A 27008-nucleotide genomic window follows, 5' to 3' on the forward strand; every position below is an offset into this window, starting at 1 on the left:
TAATTATAAAATCCATACTTAAAAATTAAAAAAGAAAAAATCATAAAACAATAAGAAATGAATAAACCATTGCTGAAGTTTAGTTATTTTATCAATCGAAAAATATTCACCTGTACAATGATGAATAAATAAATATAATATTTAAGAAAATTTGAGATTCAAAATTTACGGCAAATTTTAAAAGATGTTACCAGGAAAAACAATCCTTTCTTTTGCTCATATTATTCCACGTATATTTTATGTATTAACATTGCCTCCACAATAAACTTATCAAATAATTAGGGGAATACATATAGCTTTTAGGAAAAAAATACTCATAATAGAATCTTTTCAACGATATTATTAATAAATAAACTAAAATCGGGTAACAACTCTTTATAAACACGTAAATCATGGTCATCGTATGATGTCATAACGTAATACGAAGTGAAGTTAGAGAGGAATATTCTGTTTTATTTCAGTTGTTGATATTTTTACTTCATTTCCTACTAAGATAAAGATTGTTTAAAATAGAATAACGGGCTTTGAATTTATATAATATTCCTTAACATTGATTGCAGTAATGAATCACAAATAAAATGTAAGAGTACCTCTTACAGTTTCTTCCTACAAGTCTTCTATGTAAGCACCTTTTGCCGCCTGAAACACTTCAAACCGATATGAAAGTGTCTCATACTTTTCTCACATAATGTCCGTATCTCGGGGCCAGAAAATCCCCATCAACTCTTATAATCCTTTCGGGTTGATTCCCAGAATTAAAGAGTTGAGTCCCAAGAATTAAATGATCTCTTGTGTGATATCCCGACGGCAAGTTTACAGGCCGTTCTTACTGAAGCAAGGGAAACAGGATATGCTTATTTGGATATATTGCGTACATTACTCTTTGTTCAAATGCAAGATGGACTAAAGAATTTTATTTGGCAACAAGATGATGCGCCACCAGTGAGAAGGGCACCATGTTAGTGAGCTATTCCTCACTGGAATAGCTCTGTACGGGATCAGTTGAATGACGTTTTCCTCAATCTCTGGTTCAGTCGCATGGACCTGGTGTCAGAACTTGCTTTCGGTGACTTCAAGGTCACCCACCCGTTCTGACCCGATGTGATTTTTTTCTTTGGGTTTTTATAAACGATCTTGTGTATGTGCTACCGCTACCTACTGATCTATCCGATTTGAGCCGCAGAATTGAAGAAACTATCGGTTCCATTACTCCGGATATGTTTTTTCTTCTGGGCGCAAAACGAAGTGTCGTTATCAGAGCCTGGACACAATATTACTATAGTAAATAATTTTAACCAACACCAAAACCAGACTTAATAATTAAATAATAGTACTATAAAACAAATAAAATCAACAATTAACACGCGCAATATCATAACGAGAAATTATTCTCATACAATACAGCATAGATGTAAAATGCCTATGCCGTATGCTAAAGGTGAAATAAAACCACAAGGAGATACAATATCAAACATGTAACTAAAAACAACAAAATTACCATTCAGCAAACACCAAATGGCATAAATAGGCGAAACCCTCTATGATAAAAATCAAATATTTGAATACAGAGATGCTAATTAAAGTATGGGACAAACTCTCATATCGGTTTGAAGGTATTTCGGATTGTAAGAGTTCATGGGGACTTTCTGGTCCCGAGATACGAATATTAGGTGGGATTAACTTTTCCCCACTAAGATGAAATGTTGAGTAATCACCAAACACAATACGATCAAGAAAGTCGTCACCTTCGTGCTGCAACATATCGATTACGAAGTCGGCACGCACAAAGTAGTAAGTAGGCTTTAAAGCTAAACGGTAAACGATATAAACGCATATGTAAGCGTTTCCTTAAAACATTCTACAGTTACCACCGGCATCGCTAGTTTTCAGCTGGCCTCCCTAACAGATTTTCTTAGGACCACGCAGGAAAGACTTCCTGACCACGTCCAATATCTTCTTCAGACACCTTCGGTCATTCCGTACAGTTTCCTTTACACAGACATTCGGCCATTTCAAACCAATTATGCCACCGACGAATGTTATTGTCACTGTCGAGGATCCTAATTAAACTTTCCCCAGAAAGTACGTTAAACTGTATCTACAGATTTACAATTAGCAAACTGTAAAACAAAGAAGTCTTTTTGTTCGAGAGTCGAATCTTTGCTAGTGGCGCTTTCAAACGGAAAGATAGGGAACCAAACTACCGCCACGCGCGGAACAAAAATTGTCCTCTTTTCTATGATTCTAGCCGTAATCAACAATGTACACTTCATCCAAAACATATTGTAACAGATTAAAATTGTACACTTGGCACAAATATTGGCCCCTTATCGAGGGGCGTGGCTAGCGCTTCCTCTGACAAGTATTACTACTTGACAGAGAGGCGGCGACGCTACCTCTATTATCTTTAAAACAGGGTTTTTCGACACCTTCCGTACCTTCAAATTAATTTTATTAAATAAATAAGAATGATGTATTTATGATTGATTGTACTTAAGAATCGTGAATAAAGAAGTAATCTTCTGCAAAAAACAGTTTTTTGATTAGCATTCTTGTTTTTTTATTGGAACGCATTAAAGTCCCACAGTAATTATTCTTAACAATATTCAGACTTAAGTGGTCCGACCGAGATCAGCTGATACTAATCGATCATGAACGACTCAGGAGCGATTCGATCGTGAGTCATTGAAATAAATTTCAATGAAATTGATGTAATAATTGTAAAAGAATAAATAGATGTAAAAGAGATTTTTGAGCCTCATAATTTCATTTAAAGGCATATATATATATATATATATATATATATATATTATATTTATGCCATATATTGCCATGTGTTTTATATTATAAAACATATATATATATATATATATATATATATATATATATATAAAACACATGCCGTCATGTATTTCTCATGATTTATTTAGTATTTATATTGACGACTTTTCACGCATATAACGACGCTTTTTCAAAACAGAAATTTGTCTCCGAATCTATTTTCAAAATTTGTGACCATTCTTGTTTTTACAAAAAATATTATTTAGGATTAAGTATAACCGACCGGGTTGGTTTACTAGTGAACTCGTCATCGCAAATCAGCTGATTTCGAAGTCGACAGTTCTAAGGTGCAAATCCTAGTAAAGGCAATTTACATTTATACGGATTTGAATACAAGATTGTGGATACCGGTGTTCTTTAGTGGTTGGGTTTCAATTAACCACACATATCAGGGATGGTCGACCTGAGACTTCATTTACATTCTTACATATCATCCTCATTCACTGTCTGAAGTAATACCTTACAGTGGTTCCGGAGGGTAAACATAAAATAAAGAAGAAGCAAGTATAATTTTATCTACATGAAACTCTATGGACAATTCCATCTTCAACCTTTTACAAAAAATGAAACTATAACACCTTCTGTCAAGCTTAAACTTTCATTCGATAATTTTCCTAGTATATGAAGTTTTCTTTATATTTTAATATAAGACAACTCTATGCCTAAACATATTTATGTTGAGCTAATGTTTTTTTCAAACCATTTATACGCTAGATCTCTACGAAAGAGATATGATGAAAAAATGTATCACAACTTATTTTTGTATAGTATTCTTAACAGTGTTTCGTATCTTACTGAATTCATACAGTAGAATTCGTTGTATGATAAAAACAATATGTCTTGTATTAGAATGGGATCTCTATAGAAAATAATGGAATCGACCAGTAACCCATATCGTTACTCGATTTATTTTAAATCAAAAACACACGGGACTTTCACTAACTTGACCGGTCCGCTGAAAGAAATTTAAGAGTAAGTAATACGTGGTCTGTATATAAAGTAAAGAGATTAGGATTTTTTGGTTGCCAAAGTGGCAACACTGTAAAGTTACTAGTAAACATATGGTTATATGAACAACTGATTTACATTAGATATTAATATTTTAAGTCTATTGTTGCTACGTGAGACATAAACAAATTAGTCATGAAACGAATTTTTGTTGTGCGTTACAAAAATGAGTGATACTAATTATGAGAAACGTTGTGCACTTAAGTCTTGTGTTAAACTCGCTGAGGATTCTACTGACATTTTTAAAGAATTGAAAAGGGCGTGTGAAGATGACGCTCTGTCACGAGCCCAAGTTTTTAAGTGGTTTAAAGTATTTTCAGATGGCCGGGAATCAGTTGCGGACAATTCACGCTCTGGAAGACCGTTAACGTCAAAAAGTGACCACAATGTTGAGCGAATCAGAGACTTGATAAGATACGACCGGCGATTACCTGTCAGATTGATTGAAGAACAATTGAATTTGAACAGCCCATCAAATTTTGACAAACGAATTGGATATGAAAAAGTTTGTGCAAAATTGGTCCCAAAAAACCTCACTGTTGAACAGAAAAACAACAGGGTAGAAGTGTGCCGCAATCTTCTAGGGCTAATTAAAAGTGATCCTGATTTTCTAAAACAATGTTACTCTACTGGTTATGAATCTTGGGTGTTTGAGTACGACCCAGAAAAAAAAAATGCCAGAACAAGGAGTGGCACACTTCAAACTTCACGTCCCAAAAAAGCAAAAATGAGCAAATCAAAAATCAAAACCATGCTAATTTGTTTCTTCGATAATAATGGCATTGTCCATAAAAGGTTTTTATCTATACGACAGACTGTAAATCAATATGTTTACCGAGAAATTCTTGAAAGACTGCGGAAAAGTGTTGCCCGCGTGAGACCAACCATCAAAGACAACTGAATGCTGCATCATGACAATGCATCTTATCACACTGCACTCCCAATCAATGAGTTTTTTGCAAACAAAAACATTCCTGTAGTTTCTGAACCACCTTATTCACCTGAATTGAGTTCCTGCGACATTTTCCTGTTCCCAACTTTAAAAAAACACCCCAAAGAACACCATTTTGGAACAGTAGAAAACATAAAAAAGGTGTAACTGACCATCTGAAGGATATTCCGGTTTCTGAGTTCCAACACTGCTATGAAGAGTGGGAAAACCTTTTGAAGCGTTGCGTGGTTTCCCAAGGGTACTATTTCGAAGGTGATAGAGTCCGTGTATAATTGGATTGTAAATAAAAACTTTATTGAACCGGTCTCATTACTTTATATACAAACCTCGTAATCTTGTTTGGAAATAATTGGGCTGCTTTAACAAGTAAAGTTTTTTTATTATAATATGTCTTTAGAATTCATATACATATTTTATATTCTCGTTTAACAATGTAACTTATAAATGTGGGGAAAAAGTTAAATTCAAACATCTAATCCGAACTGACACCGATTTTGTTACCTCTGCTAACTTCAAATTGCGTATACTCGCTTGGACCAATATTTGTCCTTTTTTTTAAGTTCAGGTCGCTTCAGCTCCATTTAAAATGTACAAAATGCCAAGCAACTTAAACTACCTTAGTAAAAAGCATTTTTTCTGGGAGTGCATTTCTAATATAGAGACTTCTTCTCGAAGTTAAAAAAGGTATTGAAGCGGTGTTAGTGGGAGAACTCATCCTATCCGATTATGTATGAAATTAAAAGTATTCAAATGAAAAAATGAAAGTGAAAATTAGTAATTAATTAAAAACTCTTAGCATAATTGGATACACTTTTTTTTTTTAGATGCTCCAATCTCTTTGGACGGACCGGTAAAGTATAGTCAAAGTCCCGTATGTTTTCGATTGAAAATAAATTAAGAAAAGATGTGGGTTGCTTCGTGATTCCATTTCATTTTATAGGGATCCCATTTTAGTACGAGACATATTGTTTTTAACCTACAACGAATTCTACAGGATGAATTCAGTAAAATATGAAACACTATTAACAATATTATTTAAAAATGAGTTGTGATATATTTTGTTCATCACATCTGTTTTGATGAGACCTAGTACATAAATGGTTTGCAAAAAACCATCGCTATTCATAAATATGTATAGGCATAGAGTTGTACGTAGAAAAAATGTCTTATATTGAAATATAAAAGAAACTTCATGTACTAGGAAAATGATCGAATGAAAGTTTAAGCTTGACAGAATGTATTATGGTTTAATTTTCTGCATAGAGTTAAAGATGGAATTGTCCATAGAGTTTTAAGTAGATAAAGTTATACTTGCTCCTAAATAATCTTTTTTGTAAACAAAATAATGATCATTTAAATTGTGTAAACATATTGAAAAAAAGGAAATCATTATTTTAATCTGAGCTAATTGTCGGATTCAGCATCAAAAATATGTAAGCTTCTACCTAAATTATCTATTTAATAAATTTTTTATTGATCTATGTTATCAGTATAAAAATATTTTATACTGTGAGGTTACGACTAACCTCTATACTTGCATTAAGTTTTCTGATAGTTTTGTTATTTAGTATAATGATATTTAAACCAATACATATTAATTTAAAGTTAATAAGTGAAATCGATATTTCACCCAATTTTTTAAAATTTTAATTTTTTATCAAGAACTTTTTCAGTATGTTCTGGATAATTTTTATTTACATTACCCAATATAGACCACATTTGTCATAAGTAATTACAACTAAAATCAGGGCATTTATCTAAAAACAAAAAAGTTATTTAAAATATTTAATGAATAGGCCATTAAACTACTAAGTTCAATTCTGATTTAAACTTGATGCATTTCGGATTTTGTTTATTGTTTATCTGTGGTTTATTCTAACATTACTTGTACTCAATGGGAAGAACTTTTTTCACATAACTTTCAACCTGCGTTCATATATAATGCACGTGGCATTCAGAGTGAAATTTATTTTGTTTAGACATAAATAGATTAGTACAGTAAATAAAAAAAATGTGTATTATCATTACTAATGAAAAATGCATCATATAAATTGCCACAAGTAGAAATTACTGTTTGTTATTATTCGATATTTTATAAGAATGAAAGTAATACTTTTACTCACGATTATGATCTGTTTTTTTCTTCACTTTCCATCAATAATTTTGTAGCTTCTTTATAATGTTTTATATTGTTTAAACCATTATAACGAACTCAGATTAAAACAAAAAGTACCGTTTTTAAGGATAAATGAGATTTATGATTACAAAAAAGCACATATTTAAAAATAAAAGCACGATTTCACAGCAATAACAACAATGAAGTTTATCATCTCGTTTATGCAAAAAAAAGTTACATCCGATACATATTTTACTTAAAGCGACAAATATAATTCGCCTATCTGAAAAACAATATTCAATATGTCGAATACCAAGTATCAGATTTTATCATTTATTTTGTTTCATTATACATCTATCATTTTGTATTTAACATCTAGTCTAAGGAAGAAAAATTTTTTTAATGCTTAAATAACGAAAATTTAGGATTAATGTTTAAACGAAGTAAATATTATTCCACTAGATTGTAAGAAAAATAAATATCGTAATTTATTATTATTATTTTTTTTTTGAGGCTTTTTGGAGCATCGACTACTTTGGTCATTAGCCCCATCCCACTTTAAAAATAAAAATAAAAAAAGGTTCAATAATTCACATTCTAATGAATCAAAAAAAGTTCAAAAGTTTACATTCTTCTATAATTTCAAATCCAAAAATTACCGCCTAGGCTTTCCTTTCGGCGTTTTTCCATTCTGCGAACGGCCTCAACTTCCGATGACAGTGTGTCTGAGGCCTCGGACGTGGCATCGTCTTCTCTTTCTGATGCCAATGACGTTCGCCGGCTTACATCAGGTGATGAAAGCTTCATTGGTGCTGTTAGCATCGTTGCTATGGAATCTAAACTAGCAAGCGATGCACTTTCGGCGGCTGATGAGCTGAACTCAATCTCTAATGCAGTGCTGGGTCCAGCTGAAGTAGATACTTTCGCTGAAGCTGTTCTTTGAGCTTTTGGAGGCCCCATTGTGGTGAATTCACATATTTTCACTCGTTTAAGATTACGCTCAGAATTTTCCACAAAATAAGTTAATAAATCAGAATTAGTCTGATAAAAAAGACCGTATTTCTAAATTTATTTAGAAATCGTAAATATCATTATTAACTTTACCGTGTTAGCTACTCATTGTAAATTGAACTTAATTTACGATCATGCTTAACGATTTTTATTAAAAGAAAATTATATTAATAAATTTCATAATTTTTTTTCAATTAATGGCTGTTATATTTGGCGTACCGTAAAATGGACTTAAATGCCCTAATACTTGGTATTGGCTAAATCCTATCAGTTTTCGCAAAATAAATAGTGTGAAATGTTAATTAAATTTAGGATTCGCTCAGTCATCCAAATTTTCACTTTACTGAGTGTTCAGAAGAAAAATATCAACTACACTGATTTTTGTAATCGCTCAGTAATTTTTTTTAGTTTTTTAATCATTTTAATTTAACTGAATTATTCAGAAAAATTATACTTTATTATACATGTCTATCTTTGGGTTTCCACCTACGTTCTCTATTATAAATAACGTACTGATTAAAAAGCGCAAAACGAGGATAAACATCCTTTAAAAGATTAGTAATCGACGGCGTATATAAATCTTCCCGACAAATAACCGGGACTTCCTTCTATCAACCCACCATTTTAAGCCCCGACTCTAGGCTTTAATAGGATCGATTCCCCGTGAATATAAGTCATTAAGTCAGAATTAAAGATTTTGCTCCTGCCAATCGCGAGGTTTTATCCAAATAGATCCTGACCCGCAAGCATACGTACATACATACATAGGACCTTTCTTTTTTCTGTTTAGCCTCCGGTAACTACCGTTCAGATAATACTTCAGAGGATGAATGAAGATGATATGTATGAGTGTAAATGAAGTGTAGTCTTGTACATTCTCAGTTTGACCATTCCTGAGATGTGTGGTTAATTGAAACCCAACCACCAAAGAACACCGGTATCCACGATCTAGTATTCAAATCCGTGAAAAAATAACTGGCTTTACTAAGACTTGAACGCTGGAACTCTTGACTTCCAAATCAGCTGATTTGGGAAGACGCGTTCACCACTAGACCAACCCGGTGGGTTACATACATAGGACCGAACAGAATTTACTCCCTCCTTTTTTCCATTACTCGAATTATAATTAATCGGAATTTAAAAATAAAAAAATAATTATTATTATTAATATTATTACATTTCATTACTTCAAAATTCTAGTTTTTATTTATCGAAAATCATAAATCCAAACATGCTTAATCAATGTTACATAATAATAATAATAATAATAATAATAATAATAATAATAATAATAATAATAATAATAATAATAATAATAATAATAATAATAATAATAATAATAATAATAATAATAATAATAATAATAATAATAATAATAATAATAATAAAAAATACGTTACATAATATGTAACATAAGGCTTCTACCTTAAAATCTTTAAAGACGGTGTATTTTTACAATTATTTTCTTCATTATTCGTATTTGAATAAAAAACAAATTGTTTTAATGGCGTCCTCGATCAAATTGGGGCGATAAGTACTAATGATCTTAGGAAATACTGGGAAAAATAAAAAGTTTTTTTTTACATCCTGACATCCCGTAGTGGAAAATAATACAAAATTAAGAAATTTATTTTAATATCCTAATTTTATTCTTTAAATGAACAATAACACCATAGTCGTGTATTAAAAGCTAACCGTTAAGCGTATTTTTAATAAGCCACTGCTCTTTTAGTACCTACTTAGCGATACAGTAGAAAAAATACTTAACGCACATATGTAATTATATTTACAGAGATAAACAACATTTTAAAACAGAGTTCAGCAACAAAATCGTAAATTATTCTGAAGCATAAATTCATTGTATTTATTTCATTATGAAAATAAGTACGTGTAACCTAACGGACAAACGTGTTTAATTTTAATATATATATCATTAAGTATCAGTTTGTGTGAGTGTACGTACGTTGAATCGACAAAATATTTTTATAAGTACAAATGGATAAGTCGCATAAAATATTGTTACTTTAAATATATTAAGAGATTTCTTTTATTTTACAAAGTTGTTACGAAGCGACGGCAATCTAGTTCAAGCGCAGATTTAGAAATTTTACTTGGTCTACTACTCGTATAATTACAGTTTATGTTTCTACAGAAATAAACAGATACATAATTATAATCTTCAGTGCGTTATAAATCATCTCGGCCGAGCGATAAATATTAACTTACACATTAGCTGAGTAAAACTACTCCTCTAGAAATAATGTTCGCATGTAACTAACTACACTCTTCGTCAAATCCAAGATGAAACTGAAGAAATAACATTTTACAAATTGTAATATCATTACACAGAGTAATAAATTAATTTTATAACTAAATTCATTACTTTTATTTAAATAAGCATTACATTGCAGTCTGACTAATAATATATCTTTCCTACTCTCTGAAATAGAGACCTTAATCAATATTACAATAAATTTCTTCATTAATTGCCTCTATCTCCTCGCATTTGCGAATTCAATAAGTTCAGCTAACCCTCACGAAAAAAATCTGATGTGGACACTACATGACTTCCTTGTACACCTATTAAATTATATATACACATTTTTTTCCTGCGCTTAATTTAAACTTATTTCATTTGAAAGTGAGATACGATCCTCCAATTCTTTAATGTAGTAGGCAGTTACACAATTGCTGAAACTAGATAATGTGTACACAAATTAAGATCAGAAGAATTATATCAAACCATACAGCGATTAAATGATTGGCAGCAAAAAACAAATAAACGAAATGAAGATTAAGTCCACTTAGGGAGTATATTGTCCGATAATATCAGAGGAGTAATGAACTAAAAGATAAGAATTTTTTCCAATTTATTAAAGATCGGGCGTGTATACCTCAGTGTATATGTTGTTCTTGCGAGGGTCTATTTTTCAATTATTCTGTAGTTAAAATTAAACAGAAATTCCAGAATAATTAAATAAAATTAAACAGAAATTTAACTAGAAAATCCCAAAATAGAACGATTGTAAATTATAATTTTCAATTAATATTAAATAATTAGATGTTTCACTAAATCTACTACTATACACATATGTAAATGCCTATTAAATTATACACATTTTTAAAAGTACATACTATTTTATTTCACTTATAACTTCTGATTTTTTTCCATATTTTTATTTGTTCTTATTGAATTATTAGTAACTTTTTTTTTACAATCACGATTAATTATTCTTATTAAGTCAATATATTTAAATTAAAAAAAGGAAAAATAAATTTAAAAAATGAAAAAGAAGATGAAGTGTGATTCGACCGATGTGTTCCAAATACTTCATTAATTAAAATTTCATTTGACTATAACTCTGGAACCAATGAAAATAAACCAATGAAACGGAAAGATCCATTTTGACCATCCCTGAATCCATTTTGACTAGTTTCGGCGTGACGTCTCTACCAACGTATGTATCTCGCATAACTTAAAAACGATTAGCCGTAGTATGTTGAAATTTTGGATTTAGGACTGTTGTGTTTGACATCAAGTTGTGCAACTCCCCTTTTGATTGCAATCAGTGGACCAAAAGTGTTCAAAAAAGCCCAATATCCAAACATGTTGGATTTTTTACTTTTTCTTAAGTGGAGTAATAAGCCCTCATTGAGAGCTTTTCAACGATATATGTATAGTTGTATACAACAATTATAGTTTGTATTTATTTTCATTAGTTTCAGAGTTATAGTCAAATGAATTTGACGTTGAAGTTATTTTCATTGGTTCCAGGGTTAGAGCCAAATAAAACTTTAATTAATGAAATATTTGGATCTTAGAAGGGGAAGGCACATCGGTTCGAATCAGACTTTATTTCCTTTTTTTTTAATTTAAATGTATTGATTTATTATTAACCTGTGATTGTAAAAAAATAATACAATAAATAATAATTCAATAATAACGAAAAAAGAAGTTATGAAAAATCAGAAGTTATTAGGGAAATAACATTTTATGTACTTTTAAAAATATGTATATATAACTTAACTGGCGTACAAGAAAGTGATGTGGTGTCTACATCAGATTTTTTTTTTACGAAATTTTTATCACGTTAAGCACAGAATCGATGTAAACCATCGACTGATTTACTTCGATCAAATTATAGGCCTACTCGCTTTCATATTATTAACTACAACGTAGCTCTGGTTGTTATTTGTTGGAAGTGCTAAGTAATTTCAATAACTATAAAATTATACCTTAAACGTATTATGTATATGTTATAAATAACTTTAAACATAATTTATCTTATTTTATATTGCCTGACGATGAAAGTGATGATTGATAATGAAGTAACGGATAACGAGGAGAGAGAATAATACCGTGGAAATTACCGTACATCTTAATCGACTTCAAAGGAATTTCTCAATTCAATCTATTTTTTTTTAATTTATTTATTCGTCATCAAATGAGTGATTTTGATGATTATTTTTCATGTTCCTGAGGAAGTTCCTTTGACAGATCGATTTTAAGTTTATTCGCCCTAAGTGAATTATTTAACAAAGATAACATCGTTTATATAGATGGATAAAAACGGTATTGGATCGCTATAACGTAATGTTTATAACCTGTTGTTCTAATTTTCAAACGAAGAGTAAAAAAATTAGTTGTAAAATATTAATACATATTCCTGAATTCTTGAATCTTAACTTACGCTGGGTAGTAGTCTCTCTACAACGTTTGTTTGAATTCTTTTTCTTATTTTTATTTTTTCAAGAGGAAAGTTCTCTTTTCATTTCTTGTGAATAATATTTTTTTGAACAGTGTTTTTTTTGTAAATCTAATTAAATTTAATTAAAAATAAAACAAACAAATAAAATAAAACATATCTTTTAAAAAATATTTTAAATTAAGAAAAAAAATATCTTTGATTTCCCTAAATTTTTATTTTTATTTTTGTCAGAGCTAATTTACGTGTCACCAATTGTTGGTAATTATTTTTAATTTTGTATCGTCGATTTCATTCGTCAAAACAACATATTTTAACTACATCAGTTTATTTGGGCAATTACTATAGAAACAATAAGTTCTACTCGCAATTGTTAAAAAAATAACAATTATAACCACAAACCTTTTAAGGGTGAAAATTTAAAAAATGCGTACTTAATTTCTCACAAATAGTTTACTTTTACTCTATCTACCTGCTTTAGAAGATGTAAACCAGAAATATTTGGAGATTATATCGATGAAGTAGTTTTCTTGTTATAAATTTGATCAATGCTGCAAAAAAATTGAATTTTAATTTAACTGACACAAAAACAATGTTCTTATTAAATCGTTAAGCAATATACTCTGAAATTGTTTACATTAGTAGAAGTTATGAAATTTATAGCGTTTCACGCAAGAAAAGTATAGATTTGATTTTTACTTTCCCGTCTATATAGCAGCAATAGCGAAACTATGGGTATATAGAAGGGAAAGTATGGTGATCGGGCTTATCCGATAAGATCAAAATTGGGCTTATCCGGTTTTCACCGAATCTTGACGAATTGATCCCTAAGGACCCCAGAAAACCGAAAAATGACATCGAAATTTCTGCAACAAAATGTGCGCACGTATGTACATATGTATGTTGGCATGTAAATCACCTTATATCTCTTGAACTACTGGACCGATTTTCACCAAACTTGGTTATAATACAGAGTGATTTTTTAGTCCTGTTACCCAATTGTTAATGTCTGGTAATTTTTTTCTAAGAAAGGTAAATTTTGTTTTGTGACACGAAGTTGGTAGCGTTACTCGACCGGTATAGATACGGCAGTGTGAGTTGATTCTCCTTGAGCTGTGTAAAATTTGTACCGTTTCCGGTCGTGTTACGAGCAGAATGTCTTTTACCATAGAACAACGAGTTTTCATTCTTGAACAGTATTTTGCTACGAAATAGTACGCTAGTGTAAAAGAATCATTTCTAATTAAATTTGTTGGTGTTCCTCCGCCAGAAAAAATGTCAATTTCTAGGCTTGCAAACCGATTTCGAGAGACAGGTAGTGTTTGCGAAAGAAAACGTAGTGTTCGACCAACTCGCTTGACAGATGACGTTTTAGAGAATGTGAAAACAAACAAGCGATTGCAATATTGCCGTTGGTTTAGGTCTCTCGTAAACGATAACGGAATCGAATTTTTAAACACAGTGTTCTTTAGTGATGAAGCTTGGATCCATCTGGATGGTTATGTGAAAAGTCAAAACTGTCGAATTTGGGCGGTTGAAAATCCTAACGCTTTACAAGACAAATCTTTGCATCCTGAAAAAATTGGTGTGTGGTGTGCGATATCTCGTCATCGTATATTCGGACCCATATTCTTCGAACAGACAGTAAATGGTGAAGAATACAGGAATATTGTGCGCCAATTTGTGTCCCTCCTGGAACCTCAAGAACGGTATTGCTGGTTTCAGCAAGACGGCGCTACATGCCACAATTCTCGAGAAACCATGGATTTTCTGCAAGAGTTCTTTGATGATCGAATAATAAGCAAGGGCTTATGGCCTCCAAGGTCCCCAGAACTCACATTTTCTGACTAGTTTTTGTGGGGCTATATTAAGTCCGAGGCCTTCAAAAACAATCCTCACACTATTGATGAACTTAAAGTCAATATTACAGACTTAATCACGAATATTTCCAATGCAACTCTTAAAAAGTTTTCTGCTAATATGCAGAAAAGAGTCCGTGCTTGTATAACCGCAAGGGGTGGGCATTTTGAGCATATTCTTTAACAATTATGTAAGTAATAGCTTTTTATTAAATCTCTTTTGTAAGTAACAAATAAATTTTTTTATTCCACCTAAATTTCCCTTTCTTAAATTACATTTAAAACTGGGTAACAGGACTAAAAAAATCACTCTGTATTTCTATAGTAGGAGCATTTATCCTATTAAATTTTCAATTCAAAATATGAGGGGGATACAGGGAGGAAAACGAAATCGTCTCCAGATTTTGCATAATAAGGTTATAAATTTTTTTTGATAATTTTGTGAATATTAATAAACAAATTTTGTAAAAAGATATTTATGCTAAATTTCACCCCCACCCCTAAAAATGTATTTAATTTTGAAGAGTTATAGAAGGCAGTAAAGGGAGTGATTTTCGTTGCATGTTTTTTAATGTTTTTGTTAATAATTAAAAAAAAAATCTTTTGTGCAAAACGTTTTTGCTAAATTGCACCCCTACTCCAAAAAATATTAATAATTTTGAAACGTTGTAGAAGGCAGTACAATTTGTTACAGTTTTTTCTATTAGCATCTCGTTGGATGCAAAGATTAGTTCCCCATCAAAGTAGAGTCTTAACTCTTCCACTTCCCCTTACACACTCCACATCCCACTTAATGGCCGGACTTCTGTTGTAGTTGCCTACTATGTTGTGACGTCACAGGTGAGCGGTAGAATTAAATAATTGAATAATATTTAAAGTGTAAAAATCTATTTAAAGTGGCCGCTAGACCGCCACACCCGCGCGAATGAAATACGGTATGCGCGCGCGTTTTAGTTAGAATCACTGAATAAAATAAACAACAAATATTGCATTTAAATAAAATGATAAATATTTTAAATTAATTTGTGTGTGACGGGAAAGTCCTACAACTGTGTTATCAGCTTTTTTCACAAGTAGCTGTTGTTTACTTCGAATTATAACAGCGCAATAAAATCAATAGTTACGTTATCCACCGTATTTATTCACAGTTTACTTTTTTGTATTATCTTATATTAAAGGCTGTTGGTTATACTAGCCGTTAACCCTTGATGAGTGTGGCTCTAAACAATTTTGTGGACGTAAAACGGAACCATATTCTTGAATTCTTGAGCCAGACCACGTCAGTCTTCTCTCTGTTCTTCTTTTACCGCTTACTTTCTTCTGAATTATTACCTAAAGAAAAATAGAAACTATGTTTTCCATCTTCAATCTGTCTTGCATATTCAAATTACTCTGTTTTTCTAGCTCGCATAGATTCTGATTCTTTTAACTCTGATCCAAAACTTCTTCTTATTAACATTTATGTATTTTAAGGGTTCGGTATATTACATTTAAAAAGCTTTCAACTTTCTAATTACCAGTTGTTTAGCTTCCACGATGAACAAATAAACAGAAAAGCTGTAGCTCCTGAACATTAAAATTTATGGTAAAGATTAACATTTTTATTAGAATTCTTCTCAGTTCAAAAAAAATACCTTCTTGAAGATTCCACCCAAGTTTTCATTTTTTAACCTTTAAACCGGACATCCAAATTTTTATAACTAGAAAATCAATTTATAAGGATGCTGTTAATAAAAAAGATTTGTATTTAGACACTGCCGGCCCAATACTGACTTTGAACATTCCACGTCGTAATGAGAGTTAAATCTTTATATTAACGTATAGCTTCTAACTTAATTCAAACCTACCTCCTCCCAAAGAACCGAGTAAGGGTCTTGAAATTCCGCATAATCTACATGTGAAAACTGCCATAATGACTTCGGGGAAATCAATATGAATTTTTAACGAGTGGATTCCTGTTCTCTTTCTACATTCTCATGCCGCTAACGAAAAACAACCTTCATAAAGGCCTTTAATATGTCAGCGACATTTCCTTAGTCAGTGATATATTGGGTTATTGGATCCATATACTTGTTAGTAATTTATTATTTACTTTTGGATAAGTATAAGTAATAAGTATAATAATAAGTAAGTAATATTCAGCGTTTTAAAAATTACAATTTGTGGATACAAAAAAAAATGTATAAAACAATCAGTAGAATTAATAGCGAATATAATTATACTCGTTTATATTAAATACACGCATGATAATATACATTAATAATAAATATTCTTGGTTGAGTGTAACGAATGATCAACTAAAAAAAGTACTTTTATTTTCAAAATAATAAGTATTGTTTTATGAAATCTTTAACGACACAAAAAAATAATATGGAACATTTAAAGAAAGCAAAAAAGGTGAACATAAAAACATATTCCTGATGGAATTCCAAGCATCATCAAAACTAATCGGCGTAGACAATTGTTAATTTACCGTACCACGCTTTTATAACCGTTTATCTACACTACTTTTACTCAAAGCTTAGTATTTTCTAAAATAATCAGTATTTCTATTTTATTATTTTATTTTATTAAATCATAAGAAAGACATTAAAATTGTTACTGAAAAAATTTGAGTCTAAAAAAATTATATTTAAGTAATGATTCATAAGACACTATCAGTTTATATTTATCTATATCTTTAGCTCATATATATATATATATATATATATATATATATATATATATACAGAAAAAGATAATAGCTTATGTTGTTTTATATATAATTATACGCTACTGCAGCTATTGACGAGTGCTACTCAGTTTAAATGTCACGCCAAAAAAATGTTCTTTCATTACGAGGTTGTTGCTGCAAAACAATAAGTTAATTTTAGTGACCCGGTAAACTGGTATAATTCTCTGCGGATTCAGGGATACCTGTTGGATCTTTTTCTATTAATTTTATTTTTAAAGAGCCTATACGGTTTTCTATCTTCACTATCTTAATAATTATATTGTTACTCATAAATTAATTCTAATATACGTTAGTTACCCATTTTTTCTCCTAACTATTATTTTTCTATCTAATATATCTTCTCTTACCTTAAATATTCTCTTTTTAAAGTCTATTCGACCCGTTTTTAATGGAATATTCAATGTACACTCAGGTTCGTGAGCTTTCTGACATTGCAAAAATCTCGATATATTCACTGTATTTTACACGATATTTTAGGTTATAAAACAGCTTTCTGCTTGATGTACCAAATAAATATCAAACATTGGTATCTGAGTGACAGCCTGAGCAGCAGTAGTTTAAGCAGTGTGTGAAGTAAGTGAAAGAGCAACAAAGAGAGCAAAAACCGTTTCCATCTGCAAGAAAAACATGACTACTGTTTTTTGGTGGTGTGGTCTTCATAGACTACTTGGAAAAAGGCAGGATCATCACCGGGGAATATTACGCTTCACTACTGGAGCTACTGACGAGTGCCATTTCGTTTAAACGTACGCTAAAAATAAGTGTTCTTTCACTACGAGGTTTTTGCTGCAAAACTCCATGACATACGCTTCGAAGTGCTTCCACGAGCACCATACTCTCAATCAGCTATTACTTTCTCTTCTAAAACTTGAAGAAATGAGAAATAGTTCGCCGGATAATGATTCATTCAAATAATGACGACAAAGCTGAGACAGCCTTCTTATTTTGTAGAGTTAGACAAATCGCATTAAACGGAGGGTATTATAAAGTTGTAAAGCTGATGGTTATGGAACGTAACACTTTATGTTAATAAATTATAAAACATAGGAAAAATAGAAAAGAGAAGAATAAAGGCTTTTAAATATGATTACAGAAGCAGGTTGTAAATTCGGAGAGCTGAAAAAGTACATATAGAGACCTAAAGATAAATAGCATAAGGGAAAAGGTTGTGAAGATTTTTTTAAAGATATGAACTTCGGTTGACCGTATACCAAACATCAGGCTTATTTAATTTTATAACAGACGGATTTGTAAAAGGGTGAAAACTGCCGAAGAAGACGAAAACTGGTAGGACGATGTAAGTGATAATAACACTAAGATTAATAAATTAGCATGGAACAGGATGGGATGGAGCATAGCGACCGAGACCAGTCACATGACTGAACACAGAAAAATTATATCCAGCTACAATAATATCAATTCAATAAACGATTTTTGAAACCTTTTTTCTGAGTATTGTACCGAATAACTTTAATGATCAGTTAATATTTTTCACGATAATATTTTTAAAACAGGCCAATAAGAAGGTTAACAGTAAAAACTGTAAAATTAAAAAGTAAATTTGTTGTAGTTCACCCCTCATGCAGAAGACGTCCACTGGACCTTCGATCCATTTTCTCAAAAAAACCGAAAACGGGTATAATCGGATAGACAATCCAAAAAGACATACTTCCGAAATTACAAGTTTACTAAAAACGATTTAACTCATGTTTCAATGTTACAAATCTTCAGTGAGGTTTTATCCTTTCCATATTCAAATACGGAGCAGTGATTATAAATAAGAAAGAAAAATAAATATTGAAAAACTAAAATATTAACAAAGTCCCGTAAATTTTAATTTAAAGCAACTAAGCTTATGAACCCTTTTGATTTTTTACATGACTTCATTGTTGAATTACGCAGTGTTTTTTATTTATTTTGTTGAAGTAAAAAGCCTCATCAAAGATGCCATTGATTATGAAAAATGACGGTGATTTAAATATCGAGGTTAATTTATTACGTTGCTTTAATTCCAGCTAATTTTAAAAATAGTAAAGATAAACCAAAATTATAAAAAACTTAATTGGTTATTAAAAAAAAAAAAAATTAATATTATAACTGAATTATAAATTACTAATTTGTAAAATGATCCTTAAATCCATCGTGACTTGCGTTACAAACGAGGAGATAGATCAAGTCACAGCAATATTGAAGTACTTCCGGGATGTCTAAAATACCATAACCCCGACAGGGAGTCTTAGTCTTAAGACTCGGAGTTGGTCCCCACGGCCATAGCCAATGCAGCTTTTTTCCCCACTACATTCTGAGCAGCTGAACCTTTTACACCATAACATATACTAAACCACAAACACTATACAAATTACAACATGCACACTTACACAGCAACACAACACCTTATACTGTTTCTTCTTACACATACACTCTATGGTGTTCGACACCTTACGAAACGCAACACTAACCCAAGGTGTCCTACTGTGCCGATGGTGGATGGTTCTACGTAGTGAGTCTAATAGAGTCTAATAATATAAATAGTGACGCATCTCGTCAACAGTATAAAAATGTAAGATTTGTAATTTTTCAAAACAATCAGGAAAGAGACTCCCTTCAAAAGATCTCATCTTTTATTATAGATAAAATGATAACAAGTGGTTCACCGAAAAGCGACAGAAACCTAAGAGACGCATCGACACTGGTGGATACTTTAGTGAAGAACAGAGCCGATCATTCTTACGTGTACCAATATGGGTAGTATTAACATAAAGACGGTATGCCACAAATACTTAGACACCAGCCAAGGAATAATCTTTTGCACGGACCTTTTGGCGATTGATATTAGTGCGATTGCTATAGAACTTCGTCTCCAAGGTGTTGCAGAGATGAATCAAATTATTAAACGTCAGAGAGCGGAATGGAGTAACCGACTCCCTCTCTTATAATAACGTTTAACGTTCCCGTAACATCGGAGAACATAAGAGAAGGTTACATGTTTATTCGAGTACTACCATTCATTCCCAATTCTCGAAGATGCTTCCAGTGTCAAAGGTTCAGCCACACCACAACTTCTTGCTCGAACAGTACAATATGTGTTTGATGTGCAAAAGATCACAACTCTGACTGCCAGGAGGAAGAAAAATATATTAACTGTAAGGGATCGCATTCAGCTTGCTCACGAGATTGCCCAACTTTTAAAGAAGAGAAGGCAATTCTAAAAATTTGTACCAAGCAGAAGCTATCTTTTCTGGCGGCACGAAGAGAGTATAAAGGACGTGGAACTTCCGGAACCAGATAAAAATAGACAAGTCATTCGCAACCTTTCCATCAAGGTAATCCTCTATAAATGCGGGAAACCAATAATGTGGATACTGCAGCTTGCTAAGGTGTTTTCTGATCAGGTAGCCTCGTTCACAGCCGCTACCTCGGAGCTAAATAAGATGAATGAGAAGTCTGTAGTTGAAGCTAGTGAAACCAAAGCTAATGGAATCCCTCTAAAAGTTCCTATCCCCAAAGCTTTACCTTTACCGAGAGGAGTAAATAACGCTGGGGGTTAGCCATCTAATAAGCTCCATGTTAAGGAACCACACATAAAATCCCCTCTGGGTTGTCGTCTGCGACTTCTCATTTTTAAAAATCTACCTGCAGTGGCCATAAAAATCTCTGTCCCTTTCAAATTGCAAAACTGTAAACTATATATCTCACCGAACCCCGAGTTTGATGTACTAGATATACAAAATCTCCTCGTCCAAATTCCATCTCCGTCGTTAATAGTAGGAGATATAATGCCCACCATATTTGATGGGACTCAACAATCTGTTTCCCTCAAGGAAATATCATAAACAACACTTCGACCTCTATCTGCTGAATGCTGGATCATGCACTTTTATGTCGTCATCGTCTGGAACTTTGTCCAACATCGACCTCTTCTTATGTTCACCGAGTTTACTCCATCGTCTTAATTGGTCTGCTTATGACAACTTTCACGGTAGCCAATATTATTATTGCTTTTGGTGCCGACCACGTGGTGAACAAAAGACCACGGAGAGGGATTGTTGAAAGAGCAAATTGAAACATTTACCATAAAGCCTTCCAATACAGTATGATGATAGTGTTGATACCCTAGATCAGCTAACCTCTTTTACCTCCTTGGTACTCGAGAATGTTAGTAGATACATTCACAAACATCAGGAAATCCAAAACGTCCCTCTATACCCTGGTGGAATGATGATTGCCAAAACGCGATTAGGAAACGACGGCAGGCACTGTGTAAATTTAATCGCAGACCTACGAATGAATTTGTATCGTAAGGCTAGAAAAGTTTGTCGTTGCGTATCCATAGACGCTAGGAGAAATTCTTGGAAGAGTTATGTAGGCATCATCACATGCACTACTGCTACGTTTACTATGTGGAAGAAGCTTCGTACAATTTGCGGATCTCAGAACAGTCTATCCTCGGACTTATTACATCATCTTCTGCAGTTTTAATTAACCTGGCAGAGTGTTTTCGTTCGGTATCCCCAACTTCATCATATACTAACGAATTTCAGATATATAAGATACAGATGGAAATTGCACCGTTAAAAGTTAGCGATTCGGTCGGCAGATTAAATGCTCCCTTTTCATTCAGTGAGTTATCGCATGCATTAAAAACTCGCATTTCACCTTTCCTAGACATGACAACACTCGTCTCAGTATGCTCTCAAAACTTCCCAAGTCCGGCATTGCATCACCTATTACGTATTTTTAATGTGTTGTTCTCCGCGCAAGTCTTCCTACCCGTCTGGTCGGAAGGCATTGTCGTACCAATACTTAAACCTGGTAGAGACAAAGCTGCTCCTTATACTATTATCCTATCTCCTTGACATGAATTTTGTGCAAAGTGATGGAGAGAATGGTGAACCGCAGGCTTACATGTTATTTATAGAATGTTCTCCAGAACAATGTGGTTGCCGCCAAGAACGATCTTCCATGGACCATATAGTATCACTGGATGCAATTAACCAAAATGCTTTTCTGCTCCGCCAGCAACTCGTCGCTGCTCTCATTGACATCAGGAGAGCTTTCGACACGGCCTGGCAAACACTCCTTAACCACTCTTAAAGAATGGGGAGTCGTGGGCAATATGCTTGCCTTTATTAGGTGCTTCTTAAATGACCGAACTCTCCGTGTTCGTATGGGAGATTCTATATTGAGTAGTATCACCTTTGAAAATGGAGTGCCTCAAGGTAGCGTGTATTAAGTGCTACTTAATACACGCTTTTACTATAGTCATCAACAATATTGTGTTCAGCCACCTGTTTCATGTTCTGTATTTGTAGATGATTTTGCTACATATATCACGAGCATTTGACAGCCACACCTTAGAGACTACTACAGAATAGTATATCTCATCTTGAAGCTTGGTCCAAGGTTTTCGGTTTCTCGTTCTCACCTGAGAAAACAAAAACTTTAGTCTTTTCTTGCCTACGAGACCCTTTTATTCCATAAGTCCTTCTCAGTGGAAACCATCCTATCCCAGTTTATATCTTCTGTTGAGACTTGACTCAATCAATTTTAATTATGACCTCACTATACAAAATAAAAAAATTCTATCGTGTTTCAGCAAGTGTTTCACTAATTTCTATCGAAGACAAACCCAGACGCAATAATATACACGAATGGGTCGAAACACAATGATAACATTGGATGCGCTTTTTTGTAAACGACAGAACCTATATGTTTGATCTACCTGGTATTACAAGTATCTACAATGCCGAACTGTACGCCATCAATAAGGCTGCTTTGAATATCATAAACCCAAAATACCATTATATCCTCATTTTTAGAAATTCGAGTAGTGCACTCCACGCTTTAGAAGATTTGTATCCTAAACATCCTATCTTCACCGAAATTCATAATGCAATCGCTGAGTTGAACCATCGCAACACACAAGAGAGTTTCTGCTGGACCCCTAGCCATGAGGGAATCCCGGGTAAGGAAGTTACATCCTGCCTCGAAGGATTACAGGTAAAAGTTACAAAGAGGTCAGGCCTGTCGTAAGTTCGTACATAAGCGAAAGCATCTTGAGTGTATTCGTGCAGATAACAGGGACTGTTCACAAAAGTAGAAGGCAGAATAACCATCTTGCCTATGTCGTTAGGTCTAATATTACCATCTGCGCTAACCGCATCTTGTTGGTGAATGTAATTTTCATTTTGTAATTTCGTCTGGTTTATAGAAATGTAACGAAGGCGTTCGCTCTCTACTTTAATGTACATCTCTACCAAGAATTGATGAAAGAGTTGCCTTGATCGCGAAAGAAGATTAAAGTCGTGCTCTCGAAGCATCATGTGATACGCATAAAAATCCACGCAGGAACCTTTTTTGTTGGCAACTGGCTGTCTTGTTGTTGGTTTAATGACTGGAATGTTGAAATGATATCCTGGCTCACATTTACTGAAAATTAACGGGTACTACAAAGCATCATACAATTTATGAGTATCGGCTACGCGTTTCAGCGTATTATCATGTGCCCGTAACACTATGTCTCGTGGAGAGCATGGGTTACCAGTAACCAAAACAGCAACTTCATTGATCATCGGCGCATTATAACGCCTCTCATGTTCGCCACGTGTAGTCCGATCAGCATGAATGACCACTATGTAATTATCTGGAGGCCAGTTTTCTATAGCACGTTTAAAGGTATTTACCAACAAATTGTGGCTGTGTAACATTCGTTGAATTTTCAATACTGTATCTCTTTCGACTCTTTCAATATGCTGACAACAACGGTTTACTTCATTTTCTTCATCACCCATAAAATACACCTGTAAAAATTTATGCTGTTCATTATCTGCTGGAAAAAGTGATCTAATTTGATGATATATCTGTCCTTGTACAGTAAAAGTTGGTGAAAATCTGGGCATTCTTATCACTTTATCTACTCCAAAGGATGTCATTTGGAATAATATTATTTTCACTGTAATACCGTCGGTATTGGCACTTTATTTCATTTACTTACTGGAACGCCAGATGGAGTTGAATTTGGTCAAATTTTTTGTCGGACGATCATACCTACCAATATAAATTTTTTTACCCTCCCGAATAAATATTGTTTTTTTTTTTACTAAAAAGTGTCTTATATCTTAAACAATACCTTTCAGAATATGTGTGCAAAGTTTCATGATGATTGGTTGAGTAGTTTCTGCGTGAAAGCGTAACAAACAAACAAACTCACATTCACGTTTATAATATTAATAAGGATTAGCGAATAGTTCCTCATTCTTTAAAGTAGTTAAACTGAAAGAGTCATCTCTTAGAAGAAAATAATAATTATTTAATGTTATTACCACAACATTGTTGCGTGTTTCACATTTAAATTAGCGATATTTCTTTGATCTGACATTTTTTAAACAAACAATTGTTCATGATGTTACAATTATTCAACGTCATTTGATATATTCACAACAGTCTAGTTTCACACTAAATTAGATAATTTAAATTATATGTCTTTTCATCGTTAGTTAATTTCCCACTTTCAAATAAGCTACTCCGTAAACATATTCTAACCCTAACATATTTTGTTTATCGCGTTTTTTATATAATTTTTTAAATTAGACCTATAAATTTCCTAATTTCATGGATAATTTAAAATTATTATTTTATATCTATTTTCACTCTTATTGTAAACGGAAGAAATTTTTTTTTTACTATTGTATTAATTACATATTTGTGTTTTCAAATGAACATCTTCTATTATTACTTTCAATGTATGAAAATATTGTATTAATATCATTTCTTTATCGTGAAAGGTGTACAATAATTTAAAAAATGTACTTATAAGATAGTTTGCCAGGATAAATACGACACAACTTGATAATGTTAAAATAAATTAAAAACAATATAAACTAGGTGTATAAGAAATTACCCTATAAAAAATTTTAATCTCTTCATTTTGTCATTCTCAATATTTTTTTTATTCAGAATTTTTATATCAAGAAAGTCTGCTTTGTAACAAGTAAACTATTGGTATTATCTCATAAAAACATGCAATTCAAATTAATTTAAAAAAAACATTCGAGTAAAATTTAAAAAATACACTTAATATTCATATTTAAAAATAAAAATAACAGCTGAAAATAACCTTCATTTCAGATATCTTAGATCCTTAATGTAATCTATATTGTCATCCGGGTTGTAGGATGACCTCGCTGAAAAATATGAGTTCGCTGTTTGAGAGTGAAATTCGTTTAAGTAGCTGTTTTTTGTTCTACATTTAGCTTCCCTAATTGCTCTGTTAACACTTACAGGTTGGAGATATTTTATTTTTCCTCAATCCACCTGCATTTATGAATTCTGTAATCTTTAACAATACCAGAATCTTGTTTCTGTTTGTATAAATAATTTTGTAATTTACTGCTTATATCTACAGTCACATAAATTTATTCGATTAACAAACAAAGAATATCTAGGTATTTCATCTTTTCTCGATCAATCTCAAAATTGACAGGCAGCTGCTTTCCAGGACGCACGACTTTTAACCGGTTTTGTTTAGCCGTATAAGTGTTGGCTAGCTACTCGTAGATTATCCAAGATTTGTCTATTTATTTATTTTTATTGTACGTCTTCTTTATAAAGCGATTCCTTTTACGGTACTCTCTATTTTCATTTCGTGTTTGATTTTACACGTACACCTTCCATGATTTCTTCTTTTTATATTTCTCCACACGCATGGGTTTCACACTTAGAAAATGTACCTACATTTGATACCTGTTTTATTTACAAAAGTCTCAATATTTAGTTAAAAGGTTTGCTTCGTGCTAACTTAAAAATTAATCGATTAGAATAGAACCGCGGGAAAATTTTTCCACCTTGAGCGTTACGCGATTAATAATCATACTTATTATAACGGTTAGTATTTTTTATTATAAAACGTAATATTATATCATTAATTACTCATACTAGAGATTTTATTCATTTCTTCTGATGACATAGTGTAAATTAGATTTGGTACTTCCAACCCGTAATATACTGCTACGGTAGAACAAGTTAGCCAACGATAATCTAAAACGTTTCGTCATAACACGCTAGAAAAACTACAGTGGCGATATATGTTGAAGTGACAAAGCAAAAACTTTAGATGTATGGTCAGCTCACAATCAGCTTATCTGGAAGCTGTAATGTAGGAAAAGAATCGAGTACATTGACTCGCTTGGGAACCCAATACGGATTAGTTACGGAACTCTTCAATGCGCTTTTGCATTATTCCATGCAATTAACGTGTTGGCTTCACTCGATGTAAAAGAAATAACCTTGATATAAGCAGCCAACCAGGCAGAACTACCGAACGCAGTTTCGAACTTTGATTAAACCAAACAAAATTATCTACAATAAAAATATAAAATAGTAGTATTTTTAAGTTTACTTATGAGAGTTTTTTTATTCTCCCTGGAATTTTGTATTCTTCCAAATAAATTTATATTAATAAATAATAGAAATACAGTGTAAAGCAACTGGATTCTTTTAATAAAAGTTTAATATAACCTAATTTTTATAATTATAATATTTTTTATTTATTTTCTAATTGCAAATACTTGAATAAGTTTTTATAATGAAAATATTAATTTTATTTTGGTTAAAACAGTTTTATTAGAAAGTTTAAAAAAAAAACCATTAAAAACAATGTAAAGATATATATTAATATTTTGTTATTTTTGAAATTTTTTTTTACTTTAAAAAAATTTGATTCCAGTTAGTTTTATATTCTCAAATCTACTCGTATATACTTTTACTTTAGAATGTAATTAGA

Source organism: Lycorma delicatula, chromosome 1 (genome assembly GCF_047948215.1).
Source record: "Lycorma delicatula isolate Av1 chromosome 1, ASM4794821v1, whole genome shotgun sequence".
Classification (NCBI taxonomy): Eukaryota; Metazoa; Arthropoda; class Insecta; order Hemiptera; family Fulgoridae; genus Lycorma; species Lycorma delicatula.